The sequence below is a fragment of the Xenopus tropicalis genome, chromosome 4 (genome assembly GCF_000004195.4).
Source record: "Xenopus tropicalis strain Nigerian chromosome 4, UCB_Xtro_10.0, whole genome shotgun sequence".
NCBI lineage: Eukaryota > Metazoa > Chordata > Amphibia > Anura > Pipidae > Xenopus > Xenopus tropicalis.
Window position 1 is genome coordinate 94061189 of NC_030680.2, and position 26349 is coordinate 94087537.

Genomic DNA, 26349 nt, shown 5'->3' on the forward strand with positions numbered 1-26349 from the left:
TGGCACAGATAAAGAAATATTTTTAAAGCACCAGTAAAGCTGTAGGTGCAGCTAAAGGTAAAGCTGATAGTAGAGGGATTTATGCCATGCTTTCCTATTCATACTATTGTTTTGGGAGACCAGGCAGGAGCTAACCCGAGGCTCTTTAATTGTCTACTGCTGATATTCTAACATCTGACAGGTCAGTAACCAGGGGGAGCTAAAAGGAAATCATTAGAGCTCACTGGCCTAACACATTTCAGCAAACACGATGATTATAACTTAATGCTTCTTGACAGGCAGATCAATAGCTGCTATTGATTATGGTTTAGCGATTGGTTTCAGAAAACTTGGCAGGAAAGTAATAGGTTAGAATTAGTTGACTCTTTTATTACAGTATCATAATAAGATCACAAGAAGGTTACATTGATCTGTATATTGGAACTTATACACATAAACACACTCAGGCACGCAAGTGATACCCCTTTCTCGCCCAGGTTATTCATTTTTTACCTTTAATCTGGCAGGAAGGGGGGAGAATCGACTTCCAGATATTTAGTCTAAGGTGCTCTAAAGCTTTTAATTTCTGGGCCTTTTACAGAGTTGAATATTCTCAACAATTTGAATGAGCACCAAAACACCAAACAGAAGCGAAAGAAAACATCATTTTTTGTGAATTCAGTTGGCAGCTGAGCCACCCTTGCAAGGTTCCTTTCTGTAAGCGATTTTATTCTTTCAGACCATCTGGCCCCCGACTGATTCCCAGGGACCCAGAATGACAAAGTAAACGCTTGTATTGCTCCCCGTTACAATGCATTTTATTGCCTGATGCCAGAAGAAATAAACCCCTGTAAGCTCGGTCCAGTCCTGTTTGATTGTTGTCAAGATTAGGGCAAGAGATCCACATTTAGAATGTATAAATCTATTACAATCCAGAAAAGATTTATCTAAGGGTGCTTAATACTTTATAACATGGATTATATACAGACTGCATCCATCTCCACATTACATTTGTAAAGAGAGTGTTTTAGCTATCTATCTATCTATCTATCTATCTATCTATCTATCTATCTATCTATCTATCATCTATCTATCTATCTATCTATCTATCTATCTATCTATATCTATCTATCTATTATCTATATCTATCTATCTATCTATCTATCTATCTATCTATCTATCTATCTATCTATCTATCTATCTATCTATCTATCCATCTATCAAACCATCTGTGTATATCGCTTCCCCCACTGAAACAAGAGCACCTAAGAATCCTGCAGTGTGAGTTTAGCTGTTAAAATGTTTATCCATGTAGCCCTGTTTGTTACACACGATTGGTTTCCAAGCCTGTGCAATTCGCTCCACATTCCCCACTAAACTGCAACCGACACGTCCTTTTCCCCCAGCAAGAAGCGCTGTGCGAGTGAATGCGAACTCCACAGAGTGTGGGTGGCCCTGCCTTTGCTTTCCCGCACTCCCCATTCTGTTTAACCCCCATTTTCTATAAAGTTCGGCTGGGGCTGCGTCTGACCCAGCATTTCAGGGGTTAAGGACTCCAATTTATCCCGGATCGTAGGGGTGGGGGCGATACCGCAATGCAACAGGTGCTATATTGACACATGGTAAGTATTTTGGCTTTCATCTTGCAAACCCAGCCCCAATTAGAGTCGCATGCAAATACGCCTCAAACTCTGATCAAAGGACACAACTAATTAGTAAATGGCCTGTTTGGGGATGAATGTGCCCTGTGTAATGTTTTAGCGCAGAATCAGACTTCAGCGAGTATTAGATCATGTTCAGTAATTACAGGATGTGCCAAGCTGCAATTACTCCTATTACTGTGCAATCAGCGCATTGTGTCGCTCTGTCACTTCAGCGCGTTGCTCTTCTGTGTCTGGCTTTGGCAGCAACGCAGGGAGGGAAGGGTTAAGGCGTAATTCTGGTGCTGCTGGGTGAAGGAGATAGAACTTGTAGGGGGCATCCTTGTAGCAACTAAACACAAACTACATGTCTCAACTACATATTACACATTTACATTCAGATAAATATGTATACGTATGCATCCCCTGTTGTAAAATATAAGGTTATTATAAGCCACAAAACAGTTCGTTGACCTTATAAAAGCATTAGGTAAAATACCAAGTGTTTTTAAACAGGCCATGGAATTTAGCCATGATTTCCAATTGCCTATTTGTGTCTGTTAGTTACCCCTCCCATATAGATTGTAAGCTCTACGGGGGAGGGACCTCCTTCATCTTGTGTTTCTGACTCTTATTGCAACTGCACTTTGTATTTATTGTATTTATTGTTGTACTTTGTATTTATCCATTATCTTTAACCCCCTGTCTGTATTAATGAATTCTACTGTACAGCGCTGCGTACATAAGTAGCGCTTTATAAATAAAGTTATACATACATATACATACATACATACATACCGCTATTTTACAATATGGGGTACATTAGCTGTAATACAGACGTGTCAGTGAGTCCCATTGCTGATATGAGCAAAGTATTGCTTGCAATTGAAATGGCTCTTTGCTGCTTTTATCCTGGGTGCAGTAATTCCCAGTATCACCCTGCAGGCTTGGGCTGTTTGCGATCCTGGGAGTTGTGGACTGAAGCAATACACTGCATTAGTTCTGTGCTGCATTTAAAATCTAAGGATCCCCAGTATTATGCATATCTTTGTGTACGGAACAATAGGGTGGGCCTAGCCCCTCTATACTGACAGATCTGCAACCATATGTACCCAGGCCCAGATTCATTGTTTGTCTAGATTTCCTCGTTTATAGGTATAAATGAATAACTGTTTTCAAAATGCGGAAATATGAACAAAATCAGTAAGAAAATCTGGCAGTTTAAATGAGTCTATATTTCCAGCATTTTATTTTTGTGCCTCCAATCCTCCAATGTATTGTATACCAAAGGCTAATATGTAAAAAATATTTTATTAACCAATGCACAGAGACACACATAACTATATATACGTGTACACACTGATGGGTTGGTCCCAATTTTTTCTATATATTATCAGGTCTAATCTGACTTTATATCTCTTTTGGAGGTAGTTTTGTTCCCGAAATATGTTTGCACCACAATGTTCAGTTAGTATCCCAGAAAAAATATTTCAGAACTAAAGGGTGTTATTTCGCAAATCTGGGCCAATTTATTCATTTTACCCTCTATAAATTGCATTTCAGATTTCCACTGTTTCAAATGCCATTTGTAATTATAATATGTCTTATATTAGCACTGGATATTTCATTACTTGTTTAAATCAGTAACTGTAATTAAGGAGGGTGAGTTGCAGATCTTTACTGAATGGAGCCCAGTAACTGAAACATCTACACATACAGCTAGTTCGGCAGTGACTTTCACCTGTGAATTAGGATACAACAGATTTTTTGTCTAAGGTTAGTAGTTTACTAGTTTTACTTTGAAAAAACAAAGTGTCGATCTTTTCCCCAAGAACAGATTTCGCCTTATAAGGAAAGCTGTGCAGTCTGATTCACTCAGCCTTGTGCTCCCTAATGTCACTGCAGCCCTTCTTTACGGTTCATTTCGCTACACACATACTGCCTATATGCGCAAATTAGCCCCATCTGTGATCAAACGCTATTACCTGTTTACATTCACACTTAAACAACAACATCCCCCAACACACACATTAGTCCTGCTGGACATTACCACCCAGTTGCTAACGGACATTGATTTAATGAGAAGAATAAAAAATAGGTTATTAGAAACCGCAGTGTGTGGGAAATTTTAAACTGTCCCTCTATGTTCTATTTTGCCACGCTAGAAGGTTATAATAATAAATGAGGTTGTGATTGCTCCTTTTACTGAAACATGTGCGAATGACTTTATGTCCCTGTGAAGGTGTGAATAAGAGACATAGGACACCCCATTCATTAACTGCTGATTTAGAAGAGTCTATGCACCGTACAAATGTTCTATTCCCTGTCCCTATCATGTTTCATATTGCGTTCTTGGGCTTGATATCCTGTACGTTACACTAGCTGTCAAATGGGACATTTATTTATTGACATAGAACATTCCTGAATCGCTGAAATGGTTACTCACTAACTCTATTAAAAACCAATATATTTTGCTCATAACTCTCCCAGCACAGTCAGACTCTCTGAAGCTGAGATCCTCTCAGCAGTGTTATTACATCAAACCGTGACGTCACTGCCTACCTACCTGCTGTTTAGTCCCTTCTCCCTTTCCAAAAACAGTCTTTTTATCATAATAAAAGAAACAGTCATACATTCATTATTTGTTAAAGCAATTGCCACTGAAAGCAGTATTATGAATAGCTGGGTACATTATCTGCCCTTCTGGTTCTGTTCCAGAGACAATGTAACAGAAGGCAGCTGGTTAACAGATTTGAAGGCAAACTGACTTCAGACCCAGAGAACAGAAAGGGATAAATAAATACTACTTTCAATAACAATTGCATTTACAAATAACTATAAATCAATTATATTTTTTAATTATGTATATTAGAAGGATGCTTATATAGGTCTATTTCTTTCATTATGCAAAAAAAAATAAAAATCTTTAACTGAACTTACAAATATGGGAAAGTAACAGATTCAGTTACACTTTAATTAAAAAAAATTAGACAACTGTAATTATGGCTTATATCGTTAAGTCATGATCTACCAGAAGAAACAGAGAAAGTACTAAGTTACCTAACAGCTGGAAGTGTATATCCACATATCCCTTCTCAGATGTTCTTATAATCTTAATTAGTAATGGTAGATTCGAATAGGGTCAAAGAAGTGACATGTGACTACAAAAAGAATAAAGTACAGTGTGTACCTCCTGACTATACAGATGTGTTTTAAATTTAAAACTGCACGGATCAGTGTCTGTAGATAATGAACCTGGGCCATTCCGTTTCTACAGCAGTGTTACATCAATAAACAAGAAAATTAAAGGAGACAGATGAAGAATAGTAATGTTTTAGCTAAGGGCTGTAGCTGCTACACATGCTGCAGCACCGACCTATCTTTAGCATGAAATGTATTTCTCATTCACACATTAAAGATCTAAATATATGACGAATAATGTGAATTAATCATGTATTATTTTCTTTTAACAAAATTATAGATGTCCCAGTGCTGAGGTACTTTGTATTGCTAAACTAACAACCTTCCTTTCCATTCATTCTAGTCACAGCGAACAGAAACCCAAATGACAGGTACATTCACTGAATCTTGGAAATCAGTAATATTATGTATGTTGGTTGAGGCCTTCGGTATAGTGACCAAAAAAGCTTAGTTACCCTATATAATACCACGGTGCTAAATACATATACCTACCTCTAATGTTGATAAGCCCCTACTGCCCAAATGATGGTGTCGGAAATATTAGTGTTTATTGACGTCTCTCACATGTTACCTTCCATAAAGTGGCTCAGCATGGCAGCTATGGGGTGAAAATGAAAAATATGTACAGAACTGTGCAGAATAGCATAGGGCCCATCTTTTACATTTGTGTAGTGCGCCCGTAAGAAGTGAGTTTCTAGTGGCATTCTTGTAGCTATGCGGTTATTTTGGATACCCACAGAGCTGCTATGGTATTTACTTCAGCCAAGAAGGCTTTGAGTAACAGGAATCAATACTAATCTGTGCACAGTAATGCCAATGCAATTTAGAGTGAGCGTGTAGGCACCATACTCTGAACTTTTGGTTGGTTCAATCAGGCGTTGTATAAACTGGCACACAGCATAATAATGGAGTTTTCTCTCCCGTCTTTTTCTATCTCATTCATTCACACAGAACCACCCCTCCATTCCTGCGCCCATACCACAGGTTATCAACACTGGGTACATGTGCCAATGGGCAGTAACCAGCAGCAGGTAAATCGATGAATGCAACATTTGCCCAGTGTTGGCTGAGCCCTGCAGGCTCATGTAGGCGCAAAGAGAAGCACATGTTGCCTTCAAAGGCAGCCACTACTGGCAGGTATATGGAATTTATGTCTGTATTAGGGTAAAGACACACGTAGCTACTAGTAGCAGCTACTTGTCACGGCTACAAAATTAGACAATGCTGATTATTTACTGATAATTGACTCTACCTGTGATTCAGCAGAGGCAATTCTCAGTATTGTCTATGGCAGGGTATATTCTGGCGTTTAGTAGCCATTTAGAAGTTGGCGTTTAGAAGTAGCTGCTACTAAGTAGCTCAGTATGTCTTTGCCCTTACTTTTCATTATCCTATTTAAAAGTTATAAGACTTTAAGTTTTACAGCAAAATCCTGGTTATTTTCAGCCCTAGCCCCTGATCACTGGTTAAAGTACTCCGGACCTGTTCTGGTGGGCACTGGGCAGAATGCAGAAAGTAAGAAAGGTAAATTTACCTTGATATGCTAAAAAAGAACGAATTGTACGTGTATAAAATAAATGTATACAATTTAGCAATTTGCTGACATAAAATCCACCAGTCAGTTACCCAATCAGCAATTAGTTTGCATCAGGCTACAATGTAAGACAATAAAGGTGGTTTACCAAATACAGTGGCAATGCACCATCTCCGTTGTTATGAGTGACTGTTGCATTTTTTTAGTAGATCACCCGCCCCCATCTGTTCTGTTCCTTAAAGCTGTAACATTTTGTATGCACTAGTATAAACAGGTACCACCCCATCAATAATAATAATGTGCGACCTTGGAGATGAATGCATGACCTTGGGAACGATTTTCTGTGTGATCCCGGCTGCCAGCGAACGCCTAGCTCGAATAGGAATGAATTTCATGCAACTTTCCTATTGTCCTGTTTCTTTTTATCCCTTTCGATTTGGCCAAATGTTTGCATCGCTAGATACATTCTCAGCAAATCTGTGTACTCGGTAAACAAAGAAGGGGTGTATATTGTATATTAACAACTGTTCTGCAATTACATTTACTCCGACTGGCCACACACTAAGATAATGTATTTCGTTAATCTAAAAATGAATTCTAATAATAATTTAGAATGAAATTAAGACGACATGCACATTTAATTGTTATATATGTTAATGCTAATGATATGATTTAGAGAAAGCTGCTGTGCAAACAAAATATGACTTTAAACACAAAGAGCATCTGCTTTCTATACAGCAAATTATGTACACTGAGAACAAACACACAGAGTCTGCCACTGACTTTAAAAAGTAGTTTTAAAGTCTAAAATGACCCTTTTTACGCGAACAAACTAATGTCTGCGCTATAGAGTGCGCGCTGGTGATGCAATGTGCATAGTGGAAACGTGGGCGCAGTCATTGGTTTTTGAATAGAGTGTCTGGCTGAATTGCCCCATGGAAAGGAACAAGTGACCAGAAACCAATATTATAATCCCGTGAGATGCAGAGAATTATTCGTGGTATAAATGATGTGCAGAAAATAACATTTGTTTTTATATGCAGGAAACTGGGTGCCTTCTAAAGCAGATTTATCACTAAATGAGCTTTGGGGGCTACTTAGCGTGGCTTTTCCACTATGTGTTTATGTAATATATAAGTTACAAAGTAAAATAATGTGCTGTGCAGGCAGCGAATGGGAAACAATGCGACCCTTTGCAGCAGATAATATATAACATTATGCTATGTGATTATGTGGTGATGTTTGTATAATTACGCGCATTCAGGAGCACACAAGGAAATCATTGCGGTTGTGAGACTTTACACAATTCTAGCTATTATCTCTATTAAATACACAGTACATACTGCCAGGCTGCAGGGCTGTTCCTACACCGGCGGTTCCTCATACTGACTGCAATACAAGGTGCAGCTGGGTGTTTCTATACAATTTTGTTTCTCCGATAGAGATAAAAGAATTGATTGTATATGATTCAGGGAAAAAAGAAAACTCGACTTAAAAACAGAGCGACAAAGAAGCGGTATCATTCCTCAGCTTCTTTCATTGGGAATCATGGGGCTCGGTTAACCGTTTTGATCCCAGCACCTATGACTGAATGTAAGAACACTTGATAATGTGGGAAATATTCACTCTGCTCTCCCCTAATGACCACTGGCACCACAGGTCATTGTGTCTGAATAATGCTATTCTGTTGGCATTACATTTATTTCTCTACAGTACCAGGTAGTGGCATTCCAAGGATCCTTTATTTTTTTCCCCTAGGAGTGGGAGCTGCCAGGTTGATACTCTTAGGGGCACATTTACTAACCCACGAATCCGAATTGGAAAAATTCCGATTGGAAAACGAACATTTTGCTACTTTTTCGTATTTTTTGCGATTTTTTCGGCGCCTTTACGACTTTTCGGAAATTGTCGCGACTTTTTCGTTACCAATACGATTTGCGCGAAAAAACGCGAGTTCTTCGTAGCCATTACGATGCGCTCGTATCTTGTCGCGACTTTTTCGTATTGAGTGCTCGTAAGCGGCGGGCGAAACTTTCAGACTTAGCATGATTTTGGAAGCCTCCCATAGGACTCAATGGCACTCTGCAGCTCCAACCTGGCCCAAGGAAAGTCTCCCATAGGACTCAATGGCACTCTGCAGCTCCAACCTGGCCCAAGGAAAGTCTCCCATAGGGCTCAATGGCACTCTGCAGCTCCAACCCGGCCCAAGGAAAGTCTCCCATAGGACTCAATGGCACCCTGCAGCTCCAACCTGGCCCAAGGAAAGTCTCCCATAGGACTCAATGGCACTCTGCAGCTCCAACCTGGCCCAAGGAATGTCTTCCATAGGGCTCAATGGCACTCTGCAGCTCCAACCTGGCCCAAGGAAAGTCTCCCATAGGGCTCAATGGCACTCTGCAGCTCCAACCTGGCCCAAGGAAAGTCTCCCATAGGGCTCAATGGCACTCTGCAGCTCCAACCTGGCCCAAGGAAAGTCTCCCATAGGGCTCAATGGCACTCTGCAGCTCCAACCTGGCCCAAGGAAAGTCTCCCATAGGGCTCAATGGCACCCTGCAGCTCCAACCCGGCCCAAGGAAAGTCTCCCATAGGACTCAATGGCACCCTGCAGCTCCAACCTGGCCCAAGAAAAGTCACCATACTGAAGCTTGAATGAATCCGTACTCGGTGCGAAGGCTACGAAAAAGTCGTGACTTTTTGTGCAAGTAGTAACGCTACGAAAAAATCGGCAGATTTTGCGCAACATTCGGAATGGCAACGAAAAAGTCGCGACAATTTTCCGAAAAATCGCCAAATACCGATCATTACGAAAAAAACGCAATCGGACGCATTCGGCCCGTTCGTGGGTTAGTAAATGTGCCCCTTAATATAAACAGTTAACCCTTACCCACAGAAACAGTGACATCTTATGGCTGTAATAATAATTTAAAATGGTAGAAGACTTGTTTAGCATACATTTGAAGCTATATCCATGGAAATGGGTATACTTATTTATTACTTAACAAGAGATCCACATAAACCATTATATTTGTAAATACATTAGCATAATGTAATTTTATTTACTTCAGAGGGTGCTAAGGAATCCCACCAAGGCTTCCATGTTTGTCCTAATCAGTACTTGCCATGCCTATTTGAAACACTGCATCAGAAATAACAATAAAGATAATAGCACACCAGCTCTTTTGAGCAAAAGGCACAGATCACTTGTGTGTAATGACACTTGCAGGAGATTTCCATGGGGGAGATTTCAAGGGTTACAAGAGTTAACGTTATATACATCGCTTTTACAACAAAAGTCATAACCAGAATACAATGTTGTGCAATAAATGCAATATTTTATCTGGCAGATACAAAATAGTCTACAAGGACTGTATGTGTGGCATAAAATCTTGAAGTGTAATCATTTACAACCTTGCTTCCCATAAATTCTTGTCTTCTTTTGCACTGGACTTTAAAGAGATGTCCACAATCATGAAAATAGCACAATAAAAGTAAGCATAATTTTAAACAATTTTTCAATATTTTTTAGTTAAACATTTTCAATGTTTTTAATATTACTGTAAATAAAATGTACTCTATAAAATGTACAACTGAAACAGTTTCTGCATGTCCTTTTCTATTCCCTTCACAGATTGCCCTACAGAAACAATGTATCTAAAATGATCTCTCCTCGAGCCAGTAGTCCAGTTGCCAAATTATTAAATGCTTCGGTTATTCTTCCTATCAGGTCTGTCAGTCAGAAAAGAAGCAAAACATGGTGGTAAAAGGAGTCTTGGCTGGATGGGTGCTGAGTCTGCTGACTACTGATAGAATGTTCCAATGGTTAGAGCTGTCAGGTAAAGTAATTAAGGGGATAGTAAGAGAGACAAAATCTACTTTAAGTAAGATGCAGATTCAGAAATACAAAAATTCATTAACAGCCAACAGTATAGAACCTATTTTTTGAAAAATTCTATTCAAACTACTTGAAAAAAGTGCATCGTCAGGCGACCCCAGGTACGTGAGCGGTGTTGATTGCTGGCAGTCAAAAGGTTAAATTACCATTTCCATTTATTTCAAGAAAACATTATAAAGTCCTTTTCAAATTAAACATGAAAATAAAATTCATTTTTATATTTACACATTCAAACCCATTATAAATGCATTTAAAAATCCCAGCTGTCAATCATATACTGCCTGCCCCGCCTCTATGCCTTAGGCACTCACATTCCCCCTACCTTCTCACCATCTAATTGTGTAGCCAGTGCATGGGCAAGGGCATCAGAACCCCCATGCTGGCATATACACAAGATTTTGAGGTGATACAAAGCTTGGCTAAATAACAGTGCCTACAAAATGGCAGCTGTCTGCTGGCTGTGAGTGTATATTCCCAAGACTGAAGGAAACAAGATTTATATCATTTATACAGTATGTGAAGTTAATTTTGCTTAACAAACACAATAGAAAAGAAATTGGAATGTTTCTTAGGGTGGCAGGTCCCCTTTAAGAGCCTGGGGTGCTCCACAAGTACCATGGATAGAGGGTATAGAAATAAATAAGAAATCCTGACTCTTGTAACATTAAATGCAAAAGCAAATTGCTAACAAAAGAGTTATCAGGGCCAAGTGGGGGAATTGCGTCTGATGCAAAACACACATAATTGCGCATTTACTTTATATGAATGAGGTGCAGTTGAGCTGAAACTATATCATGGCAGTTCTGCCGCTCACCAGCAAAATGATGTCTGTGTGATTTCTTTAGCTACAACTGTGTAGCACGTATTTAAGTAGCCAGCTTGAGAACCCCAGAGCAACTGCCACCTTCAAGATGGCATTAGCTTCAGGGTTATGATGTGTCAGAATGTGCATTTGCATGAGAAGGTTTGGACTAAGACTTAAAATAGGCCCTGGAATTTCCGGTACACAGAGGCCCCAAAGCCCTCCACAAGCCCAATAAACAGTAAATGACTACAGCATGCTACCAGAGTTGGCAGAATCTACAGATCGCAAGGTATGGCCTGCATTGCATGCGATTCAGAACAGGTTGGGAAGGATGCACAGGTGCCAAGTGCAACTATACAGGAGTGGAGGATGTGTGTTTCTGTACCTGTAATAAATAACATCATTCGGGGCAATGATAACTGCAGTTGTGCTCGAAAATGAGCCCTCTAGTTATGCTCTGGAAACATGTACATATATTGTTATTACATTGCTTTAAGGATATGATATCTTTGATAAGGCTGCCAGCATGAAAGACCTTCTAGCTTCTCTGTTATTGATAAGGCTTGTGTTGCTTTTATTCACAGCTGTACAATAGTCATCAACCTTGCATGAGAGGAAACCTGCTACTAGGCTTCCCCAAACACTTGTTTATCTCCTGTGGTTTATGTAGAACAAGTAAGAGCTTGCACGCCTGGTCAGCCATCAGCGAGGTACTGGAGCTAAAACTGCACTGGACCCTGATTTAGTCCTTTAAGGGCTCTGGCACATGGGGAGATTAGTCACCTGTGACAAATCTCCCTGTTCGTGGGCGACTAATCTCCCCGAAATGCCATCTCAAGGCAACTTCCACGATTTCAGGGAAATCGTGGTGCCGCATATGCCATCCCACCGGCGATCCCAGTGGGATGGAATTTCGGGGAGATTAGTCGCCTGTGAACAGGGAGATTTGTCGCGGGCGACTAATCTTCCCGTGTGCCAGAGCCCTAAAACAACATTTAATTCTGTTCAGTTAATCACAGAAGCTTCCAAACATCATCTTTTCTCTTCATCTAATAAGCTTGCACCCTCTAAAATAAGTGTGCAGTTTTTAAGGCTTCTGCATTTAAAGAGTTTTATTGCCCTGCTCATTGTTCAATAATATACTTGTATATAAAAACAATACTGAAGTTCCAGTACCTCGGAGTTGCATGACCTGTATAAATGAACTCAGCCTTCGGCCTTGTGCTTGTATATGATTATAGAATTCCTCTGTGAATAAGATCACAAGGTAAATGTTCAGATAAAAAAAATTCTGATACCTTTGCAGTCTGCCAGTTCTAAAAACTGTGACTCTATCAAAGTCTCAGGTTCTTGGCTCTGGACTGGATAAGATAGGCTTTTACTCCCCTGTACTGGTTGTATACTTTTCCCCAACAGAAACACAAGCAGATGTTTCCCTGGCATTCAGAGAATATTGTGTTTGCTTCATCACTTCCCCATGATGGCTGTTTGGGGGGGAGCACAGACACATGGTGATTATTCTACTGCTGTCAAATCAATGCTCTGTATGTATTTTTCTTTTATCCACAAGATATCTTCTGGGACTTGGAGAATGGATGGTGGTGATATATATGTATGTATGTGTGTGCGTGAGGGGTTGGTTGGGTGTGCAAATTCATAAGAAAAACACTTGTGTTAAGGGCAGGGCTTTCCAACTAGCTGTGGCCTCCCAAGGCTTCATTGCACAACATGAACATTTTCATTTAACCTTGCCCAAGAACATGTGTTGATATATGCACATTCTCAACTATTTCAAATATATATTGATATATAGATAGTTGGTGACTTTAATAAGCATCATTACTGAAATGTGAATTCAAATCAAACAAACAAAACAGGTTAATATGTTGTTTAGTTAATAGTGGATTAGTGTTCTTAATGTAATCTCAGAATTCACATTCCTAAAGTACAGAATTGTTAAGACTAGTGATGGGCGAAATGTTTCGCCAGGCATGGATTTGTGGCGAATTTTCGCGTTTCGCCATCGGCGGATTGTTTCGTGAAATGGATGAAAAAATTTGCAGCGGAAAAATTCGCCGCAAGTCCAAAAAATGTTGCCGATGTCAAAAAAGAATAGTCACAGGCGTCAAAAGAATAGCTGCGTGACGAAATAATAGCTGCGGGCGACAAAAGAATAGCCGTGCGACAAAATAATAGCCGCAGGCGACAAAATAATAGCCGCGGGTGACAAAATAATTGCCGCGCGACAAAATAATAGCCGTGCGACAAAATAATAGCCGCGGGCGACAATTTTTTTTGCCGCACGACATCGAAAATTTTTCGCCGTTTTGCGGATCTTTTGAAAGATTCGCAAATTTTTCGGCGAAGCAAAACGGAACAGATTCGCTCATCACTAGTTAAGACTAAAGATGCACAGGGTCTGTATGAGGACTGCAAATGCAGCCATGTGGTGACTGAACTACACACAAATGGGATTTTTGCATATTCATTCCCATCATGTATCCTGCATGTAGCACGGGCTCTTCAGTTATCTTGGAGCCACAAAGGTTCTGATTAGCTATCAGAAAAGCTGGGTATAGGAATAGGCATGAGTCGCCAACAAAAAATGATATTGAGATGTATGGCATTTTAGTGGGAAGAAAAAACTGCCTGTCTCTCAGCAGCAGGTCCCAGAGATGTCAGGTTTAGCAGCAGTCTGCAGGGGAATGCTCTTGCATTGCTTCTCAGACCTGTGGCTATAGGAGTACATTTTTTAATATTATCTTTACTCATAATGTCTAGTTACTAATTCTAGATGGGGTGAAACCATATGGGGAAGCCCTCTATTAGAGCTAGATTACATTTTCCCTTCACCATTCAGCAATGGTTGCATGGCATGCCATACATTAAGATAATTATAATTATAATAATATTTATAAAATAAGTATAAGAGACCAATTGCAAATGTTACTATAAACACACGTATCCCATGACATATGTATGTACAGAGCGATGTGGTGAATGTTTTATTTTGGTGTAAAATTAAAAGAATGAATTTATAATGGTTATAAAATAACATCCAAGAGCTACTTAAGGGGGTGGTTCAACTTAGCTTTTATAATTAACTTTTAATATGTTATTTAATGGGCAATTCTTAGCAACTTTTCAACTGGTCTTAATTTTTTATAGTTTTTGAATTATTTGTCTTCCTCTTCTATCATTTTCCAGCTGTCAAATGGAGGCCACTGACCCCAGAAGCCAAAACCTTTTGCTCTAGGAGGCTACAATGTTATAGTTATTGTTACTTTTTATTACTTATCTTTCTATTCCAGCCCTCGCCTATTCATATTCCAGTCTCTCTTCCAACCCACTGCAAACAAGGCCCAACCAGATAGCTACAGAAATTTAAAACTGATGAACAAAAAGCCAAGTAATTAAAACTCCACAAATAATAAAAAATAAAGACCAATTGCAAATTGTAGTGCTCTCTACTTCATGCTAAAAGTTAATTTGAGGGTGAACTACCCCTTTAACATAATTACAAAGGTGTACATTTTGTTGCCAAACTAACACCAAATGCTACAGCATTTTTCACACCACTCTACATATGACATAACCAATTAAAGTTAAAGGGAGAAATAGACAATTCAGGATTTGAGTGATAACAACAGTAGGACTGATTAGCCTGGTGTAACCTCTACATATAATTGTCCTACTGCATTTTGTACTGACATAAGTAATAATATGTACTGTAATTGTTTTTTGCCGCACAACATTTTCGCCGTTTCGCGGATCTTTTGACAGACTTGCAAATTTTTTGGCGAAGCGAAACGGAACAGATTCGCTCATCACTACTTGTAATACTATAGATTCTATAGGGTCCTGCAGTCTTTCCATAAATAGCTTCACATGACCGTGGGTGTATTTATTTTATCAGCTGTTTTTTCTTACAAATATGTTTACACTTGAAAAAGAGCAATGTTCCACGTAGGATACCTCCCCAGTTGAAGATGGAGGGAACGCTGAATTGACTTATGACTTTGCTTTCAGGGTCACTTTACAATTATATAAAGACATTTTTTTAATGAGTTGATTTTAAAAGTCCCTTTTCAACAAACTCTCCATTGCTTGGATCCTATTCTAATGGGTGGCTTTGCCTTAAAGTTCATAGTCTCTATCATATATAAAAAAATCTTTTTAAGACCAACAAATTATAGATACCATGCCAGCGCACAGGCCTGCTGCCTGCCACTGCCACTGGAGAGGGGGTATGGTCTACTGCATTGCCACATCTGTGGCGGCTGAAGGGGGGCAGGAAAGGGCAACAGGTTCCACTGTGGGCCCAAGTGGCTCCAGTCTGACACTGACTATGTAGAAAGGAAGAAAAAGTAGAACATCCAGGACTGGGAAGGAAAGATGGAAAAATCAAACATTTATAAAGAAAGAACACTGGAGGTGCAGAAAGGTATAGGGATAGATACAACAGGAACACAGAATTAAGGAAAGCAAAATAAGCTAAATTCAAAGAAATTAAAAAAGGGGAGAGCTGGAGAGATAGAAATGGAGAGAAGGAAAGAACAATGGCAAAAAGTGATACAAGATCAGAAAGAAATAGCACAAATAGATATTAGAAGAAAGAGGGTAATAATATGCAGGCAGAATGAGGAGGAATTAACTAGAAATAGAACTAAATAACAAGCCTCCGCTAAATCCAAGGCAATACATTTTGTACATATTGTTCACCAGTGCTGTCCAACTTCTGCAGTGCCGAGGGCCGGAATTTCTCTAGCATACATGGTGGAGGCCCGCTAATGGAAGCCAGTTTTGACCACTCCCCATTTTTAACCACACACACTATCACAGTGGTGGTAGTGCAGCAAAAACCCAAATGCTTGGTCCTCACTGCGGGGATATCAACCGTTATTCATATATGAAAGAATTATATTATGTCATATTAAGACACACCCTTAAATCCATATGCCTCCTCCTCCCCTGTGGATAGCACAGCAACCCGTCCCTTTAATGGTGGTCTTATGCCTTTAAAAAAATGGGTGTTGGTTAATGGGCAGTCTCCTCCTTTACAAGCTGCAAGCGAGGGAGGATTAAGTCTGTAGAACCAAGCTGTGGTCCTGGCAATCTCTCTCTATAAAAGCTGAAGGCATGGGAGTGACTAAGTCCTCTGACTCAAACCAGCCCCCAGGTCAAGAATGGCAACAGTGCACGGGAGTGCCAGCCTTTGAAAAATATGACCAGAGGTAAATAGATAGGACCACCATACGGGGTTTACATTGACGTGGTATGGTGGCTTACCAATCTTATGATCATCATTTTGTAACTAAAAACCCCTGTTTTTAGTCAATACATGCACTAGCATAGACAATTTACTTATGAAACAGGGGACCAGGGAATGTGCATTCATCAATCCCCCTCTCTTTTTGTATGCTTGTTGCACAGCAACCCCCAGCACATAATTACACACCTTAGGGACCATTTAATGGCTATTTCCAACTACTAATAAACTCCCAGAACAAACCCCTGCCAGGTTCACCTCCCACAGGCAGCATAGGGCAAGCAGAGTATGGCACACACAGACGGCACTCTGCCTGACCTATGCTGCCTGTGTGTGGCATACTCTACCTGCCCTATGCTACCTGTCCGTGCCATACCCTCCCTACCCTGTGCTGCCTATGTGCCATACTCTGCCTACCCTATGCTGCCTGTGTGTGCCATACCCTCCCTGCCCTATGCTGCCTATGTGCCATACTCTGCCTACCCTATGCTGCCTGTGTGTGCCATGCCCTCCCTGCCCTATGCTGCCTATGTGCCATACTCTGCCTACTCTATGCTGCCTGTGTGTGCCATACACACAGGCAGCATAACTAGGCAGTACATACAATGTCTGAGGTGTGAACAGGTGAACAATGTGCGTGATTACAGCCTCCTGAGGTATAAACACTGCAGGGGCTGAACAATGCAGGGATTAAAAGGTGTGAACAACATAAGATATTACATCTTTAAACAATACAGCCTGATTAAACCTGAATCTGAGGTAAGGACCATGCAGGGGGCAAGTTAATCTTTAAAGCATTAAAGCAGCCAGACAGGTGGGGGGCCACACGGAGGGGGGTTGCGGGCCACCAGTTGGACAGCACTGTTGTACACTATTCAGTGAATGGTGACTGATGAAATCATTGCCTACTTGGTTTTATCAGGCAAAGATTATTCTAAACAGAGATGAGGCTGCATTGATGTCACACAAACTGTGGAGAAAATCAATAATATCAACAAAAGACATGTTTTGCTAGCCTGCTGGAATATTTAGGTCAGTATAATCTCTTGACCTCATGAATCACTAGTATATGCTGCCTGGCCCAAAACATAGCATTTCTTTGTTTCTTGGGTCCTTGAGCTTTGGCTTAAAATATTCCTGATATATATCATCAAAAGTATTGTTTCCATGGAATCTATATAAAATATCATGGTTATAGAAACTTTATCTAAATGGGAATTAAATACAAAGCAAGCATTTAATAGGTGAGCAAGGTCTGTGTTCTATTTTATGCTTTTTAGGTTATTGTGATGTTGGTATCAAGGTTCACATTTTCCCTTTGTATTTCAAATCTCAAATTTACTTGAAAATTGTGGCTTACTCTAGAAAGCTACAATCCAATGATACTCCTAAAAGCAACTCTGTCGGTCTTTCTTAGGTGTGATAATCCTCTTTCTATCAACCAGTATGGTGCATGGCTTAGTGACTATGGGCATGGGCAAAAAGACCAGTGACCAAGAGCTCATAGCTTGTGACAGAGATCAAATAGCCTATACACTATATAATAGTCTCTAGCATATGAATTCATATAGACAGAAACAAGAGATGCTCTGCACTCACCCATTATCAATATATATAGGACATTAAGACATTCTGTGCATTTAAAATTTTAAGCAGCAGCCTTTGAACAGCTCATTATTAGGGCTAGATTAATCTCCCCGAAATGCATGATGGCATATGCGGCGCTGCAATTTCCCCGAAATCGCGGAAGTTTTCTCTCAAGGCAACTTCCGCGATTTCGGGGAAATTGCGGCGCCGTGTATGCCTTCCCATCGGCGATTTATATTCTTGCCGGTGGGATGGCATTTCGGGGAGATTAGTCGCCCACGACAAGGGAGATTTGTTGCGGGCGACTAATCTCCCCGTGTGCCACAGCCCTTAGAGGCTTCTCAGTGGACTGGTAATTAATCAGCTCCTTTGAAGTTCGTTGGAAGTGACAGGAAATACTAAAGGGAATCTGGCTTCATATTCTTGTTTAGTGCAAGAAATAACAGAAACCATGCACTTTTCATGATTAAGACAACAGGCAAAAAGCACACGCACTATTCATTGAGCTCAGGTGAAAAAGGGATGTATACTGACTTTTTTAAGGTTGTTTATAAGACAGATCAGCCAAAGTGATTAGTGATTAGAGGGCCTCTTCTGGGAACAGGAATATGATGTTTAGCAAGTTGAAGTGTAGGCCTGTAAAAAAACAAAAACAATGTAAATAATTACAAATTCTCAGGGCAAATAGGGGATTCACTAGATATATGAAACATTCACACTCACCCCATAATTTACTGCATATTTCAAAAGTTGCTTTCAAAGTTTGGTGCTTTAAAGATGTTTTCAAAATGATAATGTCTCAAAAATGCAACACATTTAGTTGTAACCTACACTTTTATTGCCACATCCATCTCGCATGTATGGAGATAGTAAAACCATCTGGCATTTCAAAAAGTGCTGAAAACCTGGTGGTTGTTTCATTTGCACCTGCCAAGACCATATGTAATAAAAGGCACTAAGATTTCTAAACCTTTGGAATCCTTTTTTGGCAAAAAAAAAAAATTGAAATGTGACTTTTCTACACTCATTTAAAGGACATGTAAACCCTACATTTGCCTACAATGTATATCAGTTGGGCATGTCTCCCCCACCCAAATGGCATCATTTGTACTGCATATATCCCCTCCGCTTGCTAGCACCATCACATTCACAAATAGTAGCTTTCACCTGGTGGCCATTTTTCCTCTGATACATAATCAGATACATTTAAATCTGCAAACAGCATACACACACACAAACCCTTATTCAGCATACATTTCATCAAGAATACAGGCTCACACAGGCAGAACTGTCTCTGATAAAAGTTCTGCTTTGTTTAAGCTGAGCTCAGGAGAGGAGGTTAGGAGAAAAAAACAGAAGCAGACAGCTAGAGCTGAGTTTCTATGGGAACCACCAATGCCATCTCTTTACTGGCTGCTAGACTGGGGGGGGGGGTTTAGTAATCTGAGCTTAGAACAACCGAGCATGCTCACAAACCAGAAATCCAAACAAATTCTCGAGGGGGAAGCCGAGTAGGTTACAGGAGGAGAAGGAAATCTAAGTTATTAAGGAGATGTTGCAGCCTTACTATTAACCTCTGGACAACCAGTGTGGCAGGAATTGAAAGATTTCAAAGAGGCTGTTTGCTGATTACATTTTTGTGAGTCCTTAGACCTTTGAAATGTCACTGAAGTCAAAGGCAAAAATTCAGATGGGCAAAAGTTACAATTTGGAGTATTATAGGTAAAATGAAAATTTAACAAGTTTTGCTGAATTAACTTTGCATTGTTGAGCATTCACATCTTTTTGCAAAACTGACTATTTCCCAGTTTATTAAGCGTGCAAGGCAGAATTTTTGGCAAGATGAATTTCACCAATTGCCAAGTTCAGGCTGGTAAACTTCCTTTATAAGGATAGACACTTTTGCATCTCATTCTGTATGGTATAACCTCCATGCTAATATCCCACATACATGAACTATTTATGCTGTTATGCAGTTTATTTAAGCAAAGTTTTAGCATATTATGCTTGCAATAGCATACTTAGAATTTTTTCAGTAAATATGCTGTTATTGTTTGAAAATGTATCTTGCGTATTGAGGCTAACTTGGATGCAAAGAAAATTTGCACATTAATAAATAATCCCCTAAATAAAAACTAACAAGTGGGCCCCTCCATTGCATCTACTGGGTAGAATTAAGTGGAATTAAGCCCAGAGTTTATAAGAGAGAGCTTATAAATCTCTGATTACAGGGAGAGAAGGAAGAGGTGAAATAATTGCAAACACATCACCACAACCATTAATGATGTCTAAAAAAAATTGTTACAATATGTATTTTGCTTGAATGAATAGGCAGAAGATATGTCTAATAGAAGTACAGTAGGTGTATACAGCCCATTTGAGTTAAGGGCTCTGGCACACGGGGGAGATTAGTCGCTCACTGTTCGTGGGCGACTAATCTCCCCGAGTTGCCTACCCCTGCCATCCCGCTGGCGGGATGGCAGACGCGGCGGGGCGATTTCAGGAAATTGCAAAAAATACTTTTTCGCCGATTTGAGCGAAATTGCGCCGCCGCGTCTGCCATCCCGCCGGCGACTTACATGTTCGCCGGTGGGATGGCAGGGGTAGGCAACTCGGGGAGATTAGTCGCCCGCGAACAGGGATTTTTGGCGCGGGCGACTAATCTCCCCCGTGTGCCAGAGCCCTAAGAGTTCTACTGTTGTATATAAAGATAAAGAGCATTTGAAAGTACTTATTATTCTTTAACTTTGTCAGATAACGTGTGAAAAGAATTTTTCCTAGTAACCACCAATCTCTACTTTTTCTAATGAAAGCAATCTTCCACTCTGGCCACCCAAAGCAGTTTCACGACATAGAATAGTGTGATTGTTCCTTCTTCACTTGGAGACTTTCAGGGAAAGTTTCAAAAAATGAAATTTCTCAATCATCTGTTTTTTCAGTCCCGTTTACTCCATAACACAGACATGGGAATTCCAACCATATCTCATAGGGAATATCACTGGTACAAAACAGAAGCCTAAAATGGCATCATAATAATCAAAGCCCAGAAAATCCTAACATGACACAATTTTCTTTGATGGATAATTCCCTGTAATGTTTTCCCTATAGGCCTACATTCAGGGTATCTGCTCTGTTTTTTCAAACCTGATACAACTTTTCATGTTGCCCCAGAACAGAATGGGTCAATTTTTGTAAGAACTTTTACCCTGAGAAACCTGAGACTTATCCTCACTCACTCTGGAAATGACCAGTCTTGTGGGATTATATAGTATATTTAATATCCTATAAACATTTTATTTCAAACCATTTAGAAACACAGTGTTTCTTTATTAGGGTACTTTCTTTACATTCATCCCAGGAATTCTGTCAAGGATCAGTTAGTCTGAAGAGCATTGGTTGATGGTATAAAAAATATTTTGCTTACAGAACTCACGGACATTAAAACCCAAAGATATATCTAATAACTGAATAGACTAAAAGCATGGGGAATCAGTTTTAATAACATATGTTGCTGCAGCTGAATCCTGGACTTGCAATAATAATAAGACATGAATAAATGAATTTATATTGAAATAATATATGTTTTAATAGCTTTTAAAGCAAACACACACATATCAAAAAGATTGATGATAGTATGAATGGTAGCCAGGTTGTCAAGACCCAGGTAAATAAATGCATGGAGTATTTTTTAGATCTGGTTGTGTTGCAAAACACATGTGTATATTATAGGAATTTAAACATATTACCGGGGTCATATTTCTATATAGGCACCAAAGGGCCTGTGTATAGGGGCTCACCTTTAGGGCCCCTATATAGCAAAAAAAAGATTAAACAAATTAGGCTTGATGCCAGACGCTTGCCACTAAAATGTATTGACATGTCTCCTGCAAGACCAGTAAGGTATCATAGGTAGAGAATTCAGTACTGCTGTTGGGGGTATCCCCCTTTGGGGCACACAAGGATTTTTTAATGGGTCCAGGTAGCAAACAAATATTCTCTAGATTGAAATCTAACAGTGTTTCCAAATTTTAGATATATTCTGTAATAAGAAAACTTGAGAACTTGCATCTTGCAGGTATTTCAAACTTTTTAGGAGCTATGAATTTTATGAATATGTGGACAAGAATATAATGCTATGATGGTGGCCTTGATGGTGTGGCTTTATGTCTTTAATGTTACCTTGGTAGCCCATTGGATCATTGCTTCTAGGGTGAACCTTCTGATAGAGGGAAATCAGTAAATATGCAGCCGAGGGACACAAATATTAGTCTGAACAAGAGAAAAGGTTTAACATGTGACCCTTCCAATTACAGCAACGATACCTCTGCACAGCTGCACCCAAAGACACATGGAAGAAATGTTTTCCTTTATGTTTAGAAAGCTGGACCTATTTTTGCAATTGACCAATGTAATCTCACAGCTATTAAATTGAATACACATTTTAAAAAACAAACACAAAGTAAAAGGTAGAACTGTAGCAAATGTTCAGCCAAAGAAACCGATCTTCCCATAGGTTTAAAGGCTCAGGGATAAAAGGGACAGCCTATTAATGGAACACTCTACAAGGCTTACTACGAAATGTAATTGTACCACTTAGATTTGGTATGTACAATTGATGGTCAGTAAAACATTTGTCATTGTCATTTAGCAATATTGGTACTAATATAAAGCAATTTGTTTATTTTTGATTTCTGTCCTTGTAAATATAAGTTTACTGAATTAAAACTAAATTGAAAAGTACTTTAATGAATGCAGCACTAAGTGTGTTTGGTGCAGCACATTGTGTATATACCAGTACGATACTGTTATCTCTCCTTGACTTCCAAGGACAGACTAAAGTCTGTGCATGTTTCCCAGGGAATTATTGTTTTTACAACTGCTACAAATATACAAGTTATAATGTCTCCATACCTACTTGGTCATCAAGAGAACTGTAGTCATTACCATTAGGCTTGTATGCACAGTTGGTGTGGTACACAGTACTCACTTAGGGAAAAGATAGTATAAATCCCTATAAAGGTATGGGATCTATGGACTCGCAAACCCGTTATCCAGAAACCTCCAAATTACAGGAAGGCCATCTTCCGTAGACTCCATTTAAATGAAATCATTCAAAATTTTTAAACATACTTCCTTTTTCTCTGTATTAAAAAAACAGTACCTTGTACTTGATCCAAACTCAGATATAATTATTGGAGGCAAAACAATCCTATTGAGTTTATCTAATGTTTTTATGTTTTTTTTTTGTAGACTGAAGGTTTGGAGACCCAAATTACAGAAAGATCCCTTATCCAGAAACCGCAGTTCCCGATAATTCTCCATAACAGGCCCTATACCTGTGTAAGCAATCAAAAGCCATCAAAATATTGTCCTGGTTTAAAAGGAAGGTACCTGTGGTAAGAGAGTATAATCCTAAATCGTAATAAAATAATGGTAAGGTCCCACCTTAGGTTCAGTTTTGTTCCCCAGTTCACAAAACAGCTAAAATGGAAATAATAAGAATAAAAAGAACAATGATGTAATTAATGAAGGGAATGTGCTTGCCATGATTCCACAAATATGCAGCTTGTGATTTATCAATGTTTGAATATTTTTCACAATTTGAGTTCTTTAGACCTAAAACTTGAACAATTCGTATCTGGTATTTATTAAGTGCAAATTTATATAGAAATTAATAGGAGTTGTCCTAGGCAAAGTCAAGCCATATTTTCAGTTTAAGATTTTTGTATTTTTTGATTTGCATTCGAGTTTGTAAACTTGAAAACTCAAGGTATTCCTGAATAATAAATAAGCAAGTATCCAAGTATTGAATTAGAAAAACAATCTCAAAGTCAGAGTCTTGAAAACTGATAAATAAGCCCAGAAATCTTTTCCACTCAGCACAGCAAGGCTCATTTATGCAGTATCATGTACAAAATCCTAAAGTTGGACACAAATCACCATGTTTTTTTTACCCACACTGTATCTTTTTTAAAGAATTCCAGTGCAATAGCAACTTGTGCTGTTTCACCGATCCAACTCAGTGTCTAAAGCCGTGGTGCATGTTTTTTTGCAGTGAGTGTGGTATCAAATAATGGCTGAATTCTGCTGCAAATTAGTTGTGGCTATTGACACAAGTCAGTATGTGATCCCTGGGATTATGATAAAATGAGGCTACTGGTAATTCCCTTGCATTGTGTGCAGTTTATCATAGCATCTGAGCTCTCTGCAGATTGAAAATAAACCTACATAGACATAAGTACCTTTAGCATTTTCAGTTGGGTGTATATTTTTGAACGAGCCCTCTGTCATCTGTTACTTTCACACACACAATCACACAATTGACCCATGGGGCTCTAACAATGCCACAAAAGTGTATTACATTGCCTACAACACTCCTTATTGCCAGAGTAAGGCTCCATTTCTCTCAGAATGCATCATCAATACAATGCTACATTCTGAGAGAAATGCTGTAAAAAGGCCCATTAAAATGCAACATGCAAGAAATTAACATATTTCATAAATACTTTCCCATTTGACATTAGATAGTCATGAATGATAAAGGAAGGAACTGAAGTAAAATGTTTTACAGAGAGTGAATGTAACAGAGGGACAAAATAAAAGTCAAGCTGATCACACATTTATAGATCTGCTTGTTTGGCTTAGATTGATTTGGTCACCCTTGTAGCTGATCCAGTCATTGGTTCAAGAGATCCAAAGTAGGCATTTGCACACTCATTGGAAGAGGATCACAGATGGGGTCCATGCTTGATTTTTTTAAACTAGGCCATCAGAAGGGCCCCATACACAGCCCAATAAGCTGCAGTTTAGAGGGAGAAAGATCATTTACAAGCTCCACACAATTTAGCATCTGTTCCAGGACTTGCCACTTGCATGCTATTAACAAAGGCACTTAGCCCCCATACATGCACCTTACAGCTTGAGTGTAGCATTAATAAGCCTGTTCAGCCTACTCTAATAAGCTTGTAGCATACCCTATTTAACAGGCACCCACAATGCTGCTGTGATTCTGAAAGAAAAATGCTGCATTGTGGGTAAAAAACATGGCATTTTCTGTTTAGTTTAGCGCTTTTCACATCTCAGTTGAGTTAGTTTTAAGTAACCTGAAATGAATTGCAAATGGTCTGTTCTTCCCTATAGTTAAAAGTAACATCTTTTTGCCTATAAGCATGAAATATGAACTGCTGTATATTATTTAAGGTTGTAGATAAACATAATTTGGATCAGTGACATGATGGGTTGTACAAACCCATTCTCTGTTATTAGAAATAAGATCAGCTTGGGCAGTGGGATACATTTTTCCAAAGTTAAGTTAGTTTTAGTGATTTGGGCCACCATGAAAGATCAATTGCTAAATGTGGATGCTAGATCAGTTAAGCCCAGGGCTACTGTCAAGCCTGTTTTAAAGCAAAGAACAGAACCACTTAAAAAACAAAAGATTGATAGGTCTTTTTCCCCCCGAGGTTTTGCAGTGGCTGAAGTTTTTCATTTACATACGTTCTCTGGTGTAAAAGAACAAGTAGGTTTACATCTATGTCTATATATAGATAATTTTTGATGGCAATTGATAATCTGACATGTAGTCTACTATGATTAAATCTCCTGTCAAAAAGCTGCCTCTGTGCCCATGCAGGTCCCAGTGTTGCTAAAAGGGTTAAACTGACAAGAGGTGACATTGCCATTCACACATAAATCGCATAGCATATCCTTGCTTGCAGGCTCTATAATTGTTCTGTATTGTATTTCCTGACATTTCATCATTGATCTAATGATATTGGAGAACAAATATTTAGAAATGTGTCTACACAGGACAACTCAGATGCCTTGGTGCTCCATAAAGCAGTAGCACGATATATCCTATTTACAGATTCAGCTCCTCAGCTCGAACCCAATCCTTTAAAGCATTTAGGAAGAAACAAAGCCAATCATTCAACATTATATAAAGTTGCAGTTCCTTTCCCTGTATATCTCCAAGACATACAAACAGTTTGCAGGTTTTAAAATATGGCTGTGAGAATTACAAGTAATCAGATCTGGAGAGGGTCAACAGTGCAAACTTTTTAAGACTAATGTTTATTTAGAAAGGTGAGTGATGTCTGTGTTGCTTTTTTTATGTCCCTGTGCCAAAAATCCTAATGACTTTTCCAGACCCTCCAGAGCAAAAGCATTACAGAAAACCCCCAAAATAGACCACCAGAGAAAACCTGCAGGCTGCAGAATAAACACTTAACAAAAATACCATCTCACACTCCAGTGATTCAATTGAAACTTCATCATAAGCCTGAAAACCTACACAGTGGCCGACCTTGCGCGGATGAACAGCAACATAGAAGGATTAGTGTAAACACTTATTCACTCCATATTACACTACATTAATGACTTCAATTAGTTATACTTTATTCTTTTGAGGGTTTTTTTTTTTAAATCTTGTTCTAAAAATAT